The sequence below is a fragment of the Nylanderia fulva genome, unplaced genomic scaffold, assembly GCF_048542155.1.
Source record: "Nylanderia fulva isolate GAGA-0341 unplaced genomic scaffold, ASM4854215v1 Scaffold55, whole genome shotgun sequence".
Lineage (NCBI taxonomy): Eukaryota > Metazoa > Arthropoda > Insecta > Hymenoptera > Formicidae > Nylanderia > Nylanderia fulva.
In genome coordinates, this window is record NW_028190643.1 from 810781 (window position 1) to 824053 (window position 13273).

The window sequence follows — 13273 nt, forward strand, 5'->3', positions numbered from 1 at the left end:
CTCCAAGTTGGAATGACAGTGTATCTCAAATAATAAATATATATTTACATCTCGCTTTCTTTTTCATTCTTCTCAAACTAATATCGAATAACATGTTGTGTTAACTTATAAGCTTTAGCAATTCTGCTTTCGCGAAAGTCTTTATCATATTTAGCATCGTGTCTATTACAGGCGCAGTGTTGAGTATGTGTATGGATTTTAATCAAACTGGGATAGCTTCTTATATATAGAACAATATCTTATTCAAATTCATTAAATTTATACGAGCGATGACCAAAGGTTGTACCCGATGCGTCAATGACGATAACGATTACAGTACTGTTTTACCGTAAGCACCAAGGCTCAAGTGTATGGGATCGTCTCCAACCCTTCACGATTCTTACAAACATGTCAACAAATAAATAGGGGTGCCCACATTCGCATTACATTGATGTACGCCCGCGCAAAAAAAATAAATAAAAAAAATCAACGGTAACTTCGAAACGACGCGTCAAAAGACATAGATTGTTTAACAAAAAAGGTTCCTCATTGTTAGATCTATCAACCCTCAAAGTTTGTCGCAGAGGTTTTAAATTACCCTGTATATTATTTGCATTAAATAATGGCTACGATACTAAATTTTCCTCCCAAGACTATTTTCACAATTATGGAAAACAAGAATATTTGCTTGAAAGACATTGTAAATGTACGTTCCACATGCACGAAATTTCGAAATATAACTAACGACACATTCTAAAAGAAAAAATTTGGTCAAAGGTATTAGGAGACGCGGTAGTGTCTCCGGCCATGTTCAAACCCTAAAAGACCTTAATTCAAACCCTAAAAGACCTTAAAAGACACTACAAGTCTCCTTATCCTGCACCATCAAAGTCCATTTTTTGGGGGTGTAGAACTACTAAAATATGAAAAATTTTGAATTGCACGTAATATAACCTGAAAGGCGGCATCGCCACGAGTAATTTGAGCCAAGAAGGAATAAAATCGGTCAAGCCGTTCTGGAGATACAAGCGGTCAAAAAGTGACGTTTTTTTCATGAAAAATGAAGTAACGTCGTCTTCTCTGTCCGCGTCCGCTGACGTCATCAAGGAATTGAATATAATAAATTTTTAAAATTTATAAACTCTTTCAAATTTTTTCACAAAACCCCCCAACTTCCACCCACCCCTTTCCCTCCCAAATTTTCCCCCCCCCCCCCCCCCGCCCCCCCCCCCCACTCCCCCCCCCTTTTGCCCTAATCACCCCCCTTTTTTCCTATTTTTTTTGTTTTTTTTTTCCTCTCCCTCTGTTTTTTCCCTTTTTTCCCCTTTTCACCCCCTTTGGGGCCCCTTTCACCCCTTTTATTAATTTCCCCTTTTACCCATCCCCCTTTGCCTCTTTTCCCCTTCCCCTTTGTCCTCTGTCGTTCCCCCTTTTCCCCTTTTTCCGCCCCCCTCACCCTCTTTTTCCTTTATTCTCCCTACCCCCCATCATTTTGTTTTTCCCCCCTTTGTCCCCCCTTTTCCCCCCCTTTTTTTCCCTTTTCCATTCCCCCCCCGTCGAACCTTTTTTCATCCCCTTTTGGTTTCCCCCCTTTACACCCTCTTTTTCTTCCCCTTTTTCCCCCCCCCTTTTTCCCTCTAAAAACCCCTTTTTCAAACCCCTTTTTCGTTCTTTTACCGTCCCCTTTGCCCTCTTTTCGTTCTCTTTCAAAACCCCTTTCCGCCCCCAATCAACCCTTTTTTTTCCCTTTCACCACCCCTTTTTTTCCCTTTTCACCCTTTTTCTTCTCTCTCACCCCTTTAACCCCCTTTTAAAATTCCCCCCCACCCCTTTTTTTCTGTCCCCAAAACCCCTTTCCTTTGTCTCCCCCCCCCTTATTCCCTTAAAACCCCTTTCGTCCTTTTTTAAACCCCCCGCCCTTTTTAAAACCCCTTTCGTCCCTTTTTTTACACCCCCTTCGTCCCTCTTTTCCCCCCTTTTTCGCCCATTTACCCCTTTTCGTTTTTTTTTAAATCCCTTTTGGTTTCCCCAAAACTCTTTTTTTTTTTTTTAAAACCCTTTTTATTTTTTTCACCCTCTTTTGGGCCTTTTTTTAATCCCCTTTTTCCTCTCACCCTCTTTTATTTTTTTTTTCCCCCTTTGCCCCATTCCCCCCTTTTTCCCCTTCTCTCTCACCCCTTTCACTCTGTTTCGTTTTTCTTTTAAAACCCCTTTTAAAATTCCCCCCCCAACCCCTTTTTTGTCCCCTTAAAAATCTTTTTTGTCCTCTTCAACCCCATTTTTCTTTTTTTTAAAAACCTTTTTTTCCCCTTTTTTTTGTTTTCTTTCCCCTTTCTTTCCCCCCTTTTTTGGGGCCTCTTCCCCCCTTTTTTATTTTTTTTTAAAACCCCCTTTTTTTGCCCTCCATCATTTTTTTGACATTTTTAAAACCCCCTTTGTCCTTCAAAACCCCCTTTTCGACCTCTTTTACCCTTTTGGGGCTTTTTTTCCCCCCCTTTGTATTCTCTCACCTTCTTTAATTTTTTTTTCCCGATTTTTTTCTTTAAAACCCTTTTTCGTCCTCTTTAAACCCCCTTTTGTCCCTTAAAAACCCTTTTTTTTATTCTTTTCCCCCCCCTTTTTTTGCCTATCTCACCCTCTTTAATTTTCTTCCCCCCTTTTACGCTGTTTCGCCCCTTTTGAAAATTTTCATTCCCCAAAAGTTTTTCCCTTTTTCTTCTTTTGGGCCTCTTCACCCTCTTTTTTCTTTTTTAAAACCCCTTTTAAAAAATTTTGCCCCTCTTTCCCCCTTTTTAAATTCTTTTTTCCCTTTCCCCTCTTTCTTTCCCCTTTTTCCCCCTCTTTCCCCCTTTAAACCCTTTTAATCTTTCCCCCTTTTTTTGGGTTTTTACCCCCCTTTTCCCCGCCCTTTTCCCCCTCTTTTGTTCTCTCCCCCCCCTTTTTTTGCCCCTTTTGGGTTTTTTTCAACCCCCCCTTTTTCCCCTCTAAACCCCCTCTCACCCCTTTAAAACCCCCAAAACCTTCTCACCCTCTTTCGTTCTCTTTCACCCTCTTTCGCCTATCTCGTCTTCTTTTACCCTCATTCGTCCTCTCTCACTCTATCTCCAAAAAATCATAAAAATGAAAAAGTCAAGCCATGTTCAAAAGAAGGTCCTCAAAAATTTAAACCTAGTCTGTACAATAAAAAATAATTACTCGTAATTCCAGAGTTCCAATTTGTTAATATCGAATAATGTATTTGTTTCAAGTAATGGCAGTAGAGTCAAATACATACCTACGTATATGCAGTTTTTGCTGTTAATTGTACTTGAACGAAAAAAATAATTAAATGATTTAAATATAGCACATTTTAAATCAAAAAACTTATATAATTGAACTCTGTTTAGGAAAAGGTAGAACATTTCATTTGCCTCTGCCTTTACAAGAAACATTGGATAAGGTATGTCCTCCGGAAGATCCTATAAATTTGAATCACGAGTTGCACATTCTCGTTCGAGGTATACCCAAGAAATCTAAAGTGGTTTGGGAAAATTTGGTAGATATTAATAAAATGTATAAGGCTTTACAATGGTTGTAAGAAAATAATCCTCATTACTCAAAAATTCGTCTTCCAGCGTCATCTGATGATCTATTAAAGGATAAGTTGCAGGAAACAGAATATAGGATTGTCGATGAGGAAAGCGACAATGACGAAATAAATGAGGTGGTTGAGGAATTACCAGCATTGAATTTGTACAATGTACAGCAAAACAAAAATAATAATGATCAAACCGTTTTAAAACGTACGGCTTTTCTCACACAAATCACTGAACATTCGGATATTAACGATCAGTATACAATATACCCAATACACGCGAAAAGAATCGATAACGAATCTGCATTGAAGCTTTATCAAATGGTGAAAATTGAAGATTTTCCAATGGATAATCGTTATAAATATCTGGATGTCATGTGTTTCCCTGATTTATATCCTGATGGTGTCAATGGACAACGATAAGATAGAAACTTTGCATTGCCGGAATATTTATTTATTAGAACACGATTGATGTCGAAACATAGTAGATTCAGGTTGAATCTGCAGTATCTGTTCTTCCTTCTCAATGATGCTAACTACCGACAGTTGAAAAGTAATATCTATTATACAATGATGGTTACTAACCCACGAGAGAGATACACTGCTGGTAGATACTTGAACGAATTGAAAGGTTACCAATTAGAATCGAATTTAATGAGTATTTTCGCAAAATTGAGAAATACGGATCAATTTTGGCGACAACCGTCCAATAATGTAAAATGCATGACTTTGCATTACGGTCCAGCGACGTGGTTTTTGACTTTGAGTCCTAGTGAATGGAAATGGTCCGATTTGGGTGAATATTTACGAGATATGAATCCCGATAAAGAGAAGTTAGGCATCAGCGAACTAATCGCATACGATCCTGTAAGTACTTCTAGATTCATGTGCATAAAACTCAAAGCCATGATTGATTTTATTTGTTCGTCCGATAATCCAATAGGAAAGGTTATTCATTACTTCTGGCGACTGGAATATCAACGTAGAAGTATCCAGCACATGCATTGTATGATTTGGATAAAAGATGCTCCAGTATTAGGAAAATCGCCGGATGAAGAAGTTGCTACGTTTATTCAAAATTTACGTAACGTGTGAAATTCCAGATGAAAATGTTTCGCCAACGTTGTACGATACGGTAATAAGTGATCAGAATCATAAACATAACTCGTATTGCATGCGTACAAAAAAAACGGAAACTAATATATACAGAAAGTGTCGGTTCGATTTTCCTCGGCCAGTTACTGAGAATTTCGTTTTAAGAGACGTTATCACTTCGATAGTCGGTAGAAAAAATTTACGCAGTAAGAGCAGATTGTACGATCTTCCTCGCAAGGAGTCGGAAAGGTTTATAAATGATTATAATCCGTCTATCAAATTAGCCTGGGAGGAAAATATGGACATACAATTTATTAGAGAAAAATCAGAGTTTTTAAACTCATATTTAACAAAATACACGACAAAGTCGGAAAAATGCAATACAGACTTTGAAGTGATAGATTCGAATAAGTCCTTGGCATCGAAACTGTGGAATTTTGCAATGCGTTCATTAAATAACAGAGAATGCGGTGCTTTAGAAGCTGCGGATACACTATTAGGGAATCCCTTGTACGGTACGGATAATGATACCATGGTCAAATGGATCGATGTTAATGAAGTGAGAAATAGAAAAGTTAAAACATTTAATGAAATTTAAGCTCTTGATGAAAATTCTACGAATATTTACTGTTCGTCACTCATCGATGATTACTATCCAAATAGACCTCAGGAATTAGAATCATTGAATTTGTACGATTTTGCCAGATTCTGGGAAATTACGAAACAGATGTCAAATAATGACGAAGTCAAGTGTTACAAACTGGCATCGGGTTTATTTTTAAAAAAACGAAAAAAGGGTTATTTAATTAACCATTATCGATTTAATATAAAAACTGAGCCCGAAAAATACTTTTACTCGCTGCTTCTTCTGTTCAAACCATGGAGAGATTTGAGTGAACTCAAAGGTACATTCGAGACTTACACGGATGCCTTTAAGAATTCAGAGTCTGTTTTAACGAAGGTAATGAAATATCACGAAAGGCTCGAAGAAATACAGAAAGCTTTTGAGAACGTTGCTGAATTAATCGAGAAGCGCGAAAATAATCTGAAAACAGCAGACAGAGACAAATCCGATGACGATGAACTGGATTGTAATCCGATAGAAGCTGACGACGCGATGAAAGATCTGGAAGATTTTGGTAAGATTGACGACCCGATTGATTTATCGCAAATGATGTCGCAATTGAACAAAGACCAGAAAAGAGTCTTTGATGGAGTATGCCAAGTTTTACAAGATAAGAATCAGATTCTGCGACTGTACGTAAGTGGCGAGGGTGGTACAGGGAAACGTTTTCTAATTGAAACGATTAAACATTGGATCAGAATAAATTTGGAAAAAACGACTGCCATATTTGCTCCCACGGGTATCGCAGCATTCAATATCGATGGCTTGACAATCCATAGAATGTTTCAACTACCGGTTAGCCATGAATCTACACCAAAATATACGCAATTGTCAGACATGGTCTTGAAAACTTTGAGAGACAAATTAAAGAATGTCGAATTATTTATAATCGAAGGAATTACATGTAACAATGCAATGATGGATTTAGGAACGACTGTATTCAGTGATGGTCAAGCCTATGTAGGTTTGTCACGAGTAAGTAAATTGGAAGGCCTACATTTGATAAATTTCAATCCAGCATCAGTTAAAGCAAACTCGAGAGCCATTGTAGAATATAATCGACTGAGATCTATATTCAAATCTGAACTGCCACAAATCAATCCGTCCGAGAAAAAGGTTGTGAAAATGTACGATCGTCGATGGGATATCCCTAATATCATTGATGATATGCAGAATTATGATTGTGAGGAACCAGAAAGTATAGTTACGTGGAAAATATATGGCCTTTGCAATAACGATGCTGTTTCGTGTTACGCTAATGTAATATTACAATGTGCGTTTCATTGCGTACGTATTAGGCAACAAATACTGAAAAATAAAGCATCGAATGCATTGATTGATGCTATCTGCGCGTATGGTGAACGTAAATATTGCAACATTCAAGCGGTTAGAAGATCTGTCGGAAAACGCTTCGAAGAACGAACACAACAAGATGTTTCGGAATTTTTTACGGCTCTAATGTCGACGTATTCCGACATCAATGATGTATTAAAACTCGAATTAAAGCACGTAACATGTTGCTCGAATGTCAAATGTAATTACAATGTAACTAAGCTGGAAAGCAGTAGTTTGTTAATATTACCTATACATTCGACATTAAAAGGAAAAAAGGTGTCACTCTACAAAGTTTGATTAATGTAGAATTTTCTAAATGGGAAACGATAAACGGCAATTGTAACGAATGTAAGGGCACCGTGTTGAAAAAGAAAACCGTAATCGAATCAACTTTATCCGTCGTAGTAATACAGCTCAATTTATATACTTTTGTAAACGGTGCTTCTAAAAAAATGATCAACAATCGGATTACCGCCGTGCCGACGAGTAATATCACGATTAATAAAAAAAAGTACAAGCTAATAAGCGCTATATTTCACGAAGGTGAAGAAATCGTGGTCACTACACGTGTATGTTGAGAGCTGACACAAAATCGGAATGGTATTACCCTAATGATATGGAAGTGTTCAAGAAAAAATGGCCCAAAGGAGCACAAGGGGCATACATATTGTTCTTAGAACAGATTAAATAATGGCGCTGTATAAAGGCTGCCGTAAACACTACATTAAAACATCAACTGTTCTAGCGCTGTATAAAAGTTGCCGTAAGCGCCAAAATAAAATATCGGCTGCTCTGGCGCTTTATAAAAGCTGCTGTAAGCGCTGCATTAAAACGAGTGCAATAAGTTTCTAAGTTGACCTAGGCTTCATGACATTTCAAAAAGTATCATCAAGAAAAAAATTATCAGACAGAAATATGTATGTCGTGTTAAAATCGGAGAGACGAAGAAAAATATATGGTTGCGTTCTCACGAGAATGGGCGATGGAGGGGCCCATTCTTTATTTTCAATATTTATACAAGAATATAAATTCATTCTGTTGCAATTGAAATAAATGTGCAATGTATCGTTAAAAGTTATTACAATTATACAAACATTTACATATATGATTAAATAAAATATATATGTATACTATAATATAATTATATATTTTATATATGTACATATATACCATATATTTCAATTATTTTGAACTGTATTGCATAAATTGTTACTTATACAAAGTTATGTGATAAGAATCGAAAATACATATATTTGTGATACTTGAATTACTAGAAAGCTGCTCTATATATCTGTACTTTAAAAAGTAAGTGATATCCTAAAAAAATCATAAAAATGAAAAGGTCAGGCCATGTTCAAAAGAAGGTACTCAAAAATTTAAACGATCTAATAATAAATTATCACGAAAAGTAACTGATATGTTATTCAAGGTGCCAGTTCAAAGTGAACATACGTAAAGTGTATATTATCTAAATTTAGTAATAATATATTACCATGAAAAGTAACTGTGATATTTTATTCAAGGTGCAAGTTTACATTGAATATACATACATATAAGTAAAACTGATTACAATTTGATTCTAGAAAATAAGTGCGATATGTTATTCTTAGTGCACAAAATATAATAGTCGTTTATAGAGATTTGATTTGAAATTCATACTAGCCCGTACAATGAAAAATAATTGCTCGTAATTCCAGAGTACCAATTTGTTAATGACTCAGAAAAATAACATGGCGGCCTGCTCTCAAAAAACTATGATGTTTCTCGATCCATTTAGAAATAATGTCAAAGCCATTACAGAATAATTACTACAACATTTGAAATGCGAAAAGTATTACATTAGAAGAAGATTAGATTAGAATAAGGATTCAACGTATTTTTAAAAGCTCTACACACACAACGAAGTGAATATACAAAACTATATACAAATACCTTTTTCTTCTGTGTTTCTGAAGAAAATTGTAAGTCAAATGAAACCTTGCACTTTGAGAACCATGTCACTTACTTTTCAGAGTCAAATTGATAAATTTTTTTTGTATATTTTAATGATATTTATTTCTCACTTGTATCTTGAATAATTAATATGTAATTTTTTATTGTATATTACGACAAATAATCAGTAAACTTTTTAAGCGTATAGCTTTATTGTAGTTGACCTGAGAACTGTACATTTATAAATTTTACTTAATATATACCCGTTTCGAGCAACAAGGCAAAGTTTTCTGATCAATAACTTACTCCCTGAAAATACGGTATAACACAAATCGGAAGTTGATACGAAAATTCGAAATTTTACTAAAAAAAGATTGGAGGTTTTTAATTTATACAATTTTCACAACTCTTATTTCAATTATTTATTCTACCCATCGAAAGTTTTTTGAGAGCAGGCCGCCATGTTATTTTTTTGAGTCATTAACAAATTGGTACTCTGGAATTACGAGCAATTATTTTTCATTGTACGGGCTAGTATGAATTTCAAATCAAATCTCTATAAACGACTATTATATTTTGTGCATTAAGAATAACATATCGCTCTTATTTTCTAGAATCAAATTGTAATCAGTTTTACTTATATGTATGTATATTCAATGTGAACTTGCACCTTGAATAAAATATCACAGTTACTTTTCATGGTAATATATTATTACTAAATTTAGATAATATACACTTTACGTATGTTCACTTTGAACTGGCACCTTGAATAACATATCAGTTACTTTTCGTGATAATTTATTATTAGATCGTTTAAATTTTTGAGTACCTTCTTTTGAACATGGCCTGACCTTTTCATTTTTATGATTTTTTTAGGATATTTTTATCTGCGAACTTTTTGTTATTTTAATTTATCGGTATATTGTATAAAAAGGAATTTTGCAATAACCTGGCCAAAAATAAAATAAAAGACTACGCAAAAAATTGTTTTTCGAAACTGTGACGTGGCCTTTTTGCGCCCGTCACAAGGGCGGACGCGTCCGACCGGGAAGAGTCGGAAATGCTCCGAATTCTTGTACATTTTGCGGGCAAGCGGCGAATTCTTCGCCGACTCGCCACTACTCGGTAGCGAGAGTCGAGGTGGTGGGCCAGGAGTACTAAATTGTTTTAGAGAGAAGAGGACCCCGAGGAACTATGGGAGAAAGACCGTGATGCGCGAGGAACGGAGGTTGCGCGCCCGCCCCGATGAGTAACCGATATAATAAAGTTATACAAGGTCCCGAGTCGCATAAGGGGTAAATACTGCCGGAACGATCTTTAGAGCCTCGGAGAGTCGACCATCAGCAGTCCGAACAAGGGAGAAAAAAAGCGTCTGCATCCCTCCACGAGGATGACTACCCCTGAGAGGCCCGCCATCGCATTTCGGAAGAACCCAGGGGTCGTCCGGCACTGATCACCCCGGCAAGGCAAGGCTGTAACGAGGGTCACCCTGCGGCCGTACAAGATGCGAACGGAGCCGCCGAGGATGGAGTTGCGGCGACGAGACTCCCGAGGGCCGGATTCAAAGTTGGCGGCAGGAAATCCGCGACCAGCAAGACCAGTGGAAATCGATTCAAAGATCGATCAAGGGTCTGACGCGGCGCGCAACACCGCTAAGAGGCATGGCAACCGACCTGGGATAGCGCGCGCAGCCCTACTTCTCCCCCGGCGTAGTTACCAACGTACCGCCGGCCCGAATCGGAATCATTGTTCGACGAGCCGATGTTCTCTGCGGATCAAGGATTCTCGACCTGCATCCTGCGGCAATAATCTCTTTTGTAAGGCCACCTTTTCGACTTCACAGTAAGCGCGGAATCGGCCGGGACCCGTGTGTCGATAAAGATTTTTCGCGCTACCGAATATATGAGCTCGTTGCAAATTAATTATCTACAGTCACCGAGAATTTCGTGTGATGCGCACGGGACTCGCGTCGAAATCCGCGTAATTAATTAATTGAGTAATTCTTCGCCTTCTTTGCCTCTCCGAGGGGCGCCGAAACGAGTCGACAATCATTGTAAAATCGTGAATTCGTTGTAATGTTAAATCGAGTCGTTTGTGTAAGGAATATAAAAGTTGTTATCGCTGGTTCAGAGTTGAAAAGGGACGAAGTCCGTTAGAGTATTAAGATAAAGATTCCGAGCTAATAATGAGAGAAGGAGAGTATCGATAATAATAATCTAAGAAATCAGCGATCTCCTTCGAGCTCGACGTTTATATTATACCAGCACATTGTTTTCTTCTCACCTCGAATACGAAATACATTATTATTATTCTATCCCATTAAGCAACTGGTTTGATTAATATTTCTTCTCTCTCTCTCTCTCTCTCTCTCTCTCATACGGAGAGAACAGAGAGACGGTTGCAAAACATTTAAAATAATATCTGTGATTCAAAAAAGTTTGAAATATAAGTGTAATTTAAGAAATTTTAATTTTAATTTGTATTTAGTTTTTCTTAATTTATAAAATTTTTGCACATAAGTAGGTATTAAACTGCCTTTTTCTCAATAAAATATCGTAAATTTAAGAAGACTTATAGCTAATGGTATAAAATGATAAATAACCTGTTTCGGTTTAAAAAATTTATTAAAAAATTTAAAATTACATAAAAAATATAAAAATAAAACTTACTTGTTATATTATTATTAAAACTAGATGTGTAGTACACGAAATTTGTGTGGCTAATAAATTGTTTATTCAGATAGCCAAGCGTTTCTTGGTATAAGAATGAAAATCGTTATTTGGCACAAGTTTTCATTCAATTGTCAATATGTTGCTATCATATTCGAGATAACAGTAATTTCGTTTAGGTTAACATAAAGGCAACTAATTGAATTAAGATTTTAAGCAGAAACTGTTTTTGTCAAGTTGCTCTGTAATTTTCAGTAATCGTTTATATAATCGGTTCTTAAGAAAGTAACAGTTGCTCTCAAGTTGCTCACAATTATCGATAGCAAGAACAATCGACAATCTAATAGGCCAAGTCGGAAGTCGTTTATGCTGTAGAAATATTTAATGATCGCATTCCGTATTAAGTTTTTATGCACAAAATAATTTTTTAAAATTAATTATATGTTTTCCTTATACTAATTGATTGGTCTTATTATTCTGTGCATAAAGGTATTAAAGTTACCGAAAACTGAATGTTTCACAAGATATATATTTTATATGTAAAAAGATTGTAAACTTTAGGTCTTATAACTCAAAAAGTACTTAAAAGAAAAGTTTTTTTATTATAGTGTTTTGGAAAACTTTCAAGATAAGCTACAACAGTATGCAATAAACAGTAGGGGGTGCCATTTAAAAAATTGAAAGTGACTTTCACATGACCTTCAAATGATTATCTAAGATTAAACCAATTATACCATCTTATAGTCCACTTGAAGCCATACAACTTTTGTTTGATACATTTTTCTCTGAAATGCTTTGTTTCCGAGATACAAGTTTGTAACTCTTCATTTTGAACACTTAATATATATATATATATATATATATATATAGTTACAAACTTGCATCTCGAAAACAAAGCATTTCAGAGAAAAATGTATCAAACAAAAGTTGTATGGCTTTAAGTGGACCATAAGATGGTATAAATATATATAATATATATGTATATATTTATACCATCTTATGGTCCACTTAAAGCCATACAACTTTTGTTTGATACATTTTTCTCTGAAATGCTTTGTTTTCGAGATGCAAGTTTGTAACTATATATATATATATATATATATATTAAGTGTTCAAAATGAAGAGTTACAAACTTGTATCTCGGAAACAAAGCATTTCAGAGAAAAATGTATCAAACAAAAGTTGTATGGCTTCAAGTGGACTATAAGATGGTATAATTGGTTTAATCTTAGATAATCATTTGAAGGTCATGTGAAAGTCACTTTCAATTTTTTAAATGGCACCCCCCTACTGTTTATTGCATACTGTTGTAGCTTATCTTGAAAGTTTTCCAAAACACTATAATAAAAAAACTTTTCTTTTAAGTACTTTTTGAGTTATAAGACCTAAAGTTTACAATCTTTTTACATATAAAATATATATCTTGTGAAACATTCAGTTTTCGGTATATAATATATATGTATATATTTATACCATCTTATGGTCCACTTAAAGCCATACATCTTTTGTTTGATGGTATAAATATATATCCCAGCAAACACAGTATATAAATGTTATATACTTAAGCATCTTACATGTAACGTATATGTTAGTTATAATTTCCCACTCATAGATGTAACATTTTTAATATTACATATATTACATTGTAGTTATATAGTCATTATATCCCAAGATACCACTGACTTATCAATACATCAATGTGCTATTTGGTATATAATTACAATATAACTACAATGTAATATATGTTATATTAAAATGTTACATCTATGAGTGGGAAATTACAACTAACATCGATGTTACATGTAACGTACACGTTATATTACCTGTTATATTCCATTTTATTATAGCAATGTAATAATTATATATCGGTGTTTGCTAGGATATATATATATATATATATATATATTTATAAATATATAATATGTCTTTATTAGAATTAGAAATATTTTTTATAACAATAAAGCACAATATATTGTATAGCTTTCATGCAAGATTATTTTTTGAGAGAAGGAAAAGGTTTAAAAATTTAAATCATTAATTTGACTTAATTATATATGCACCGTA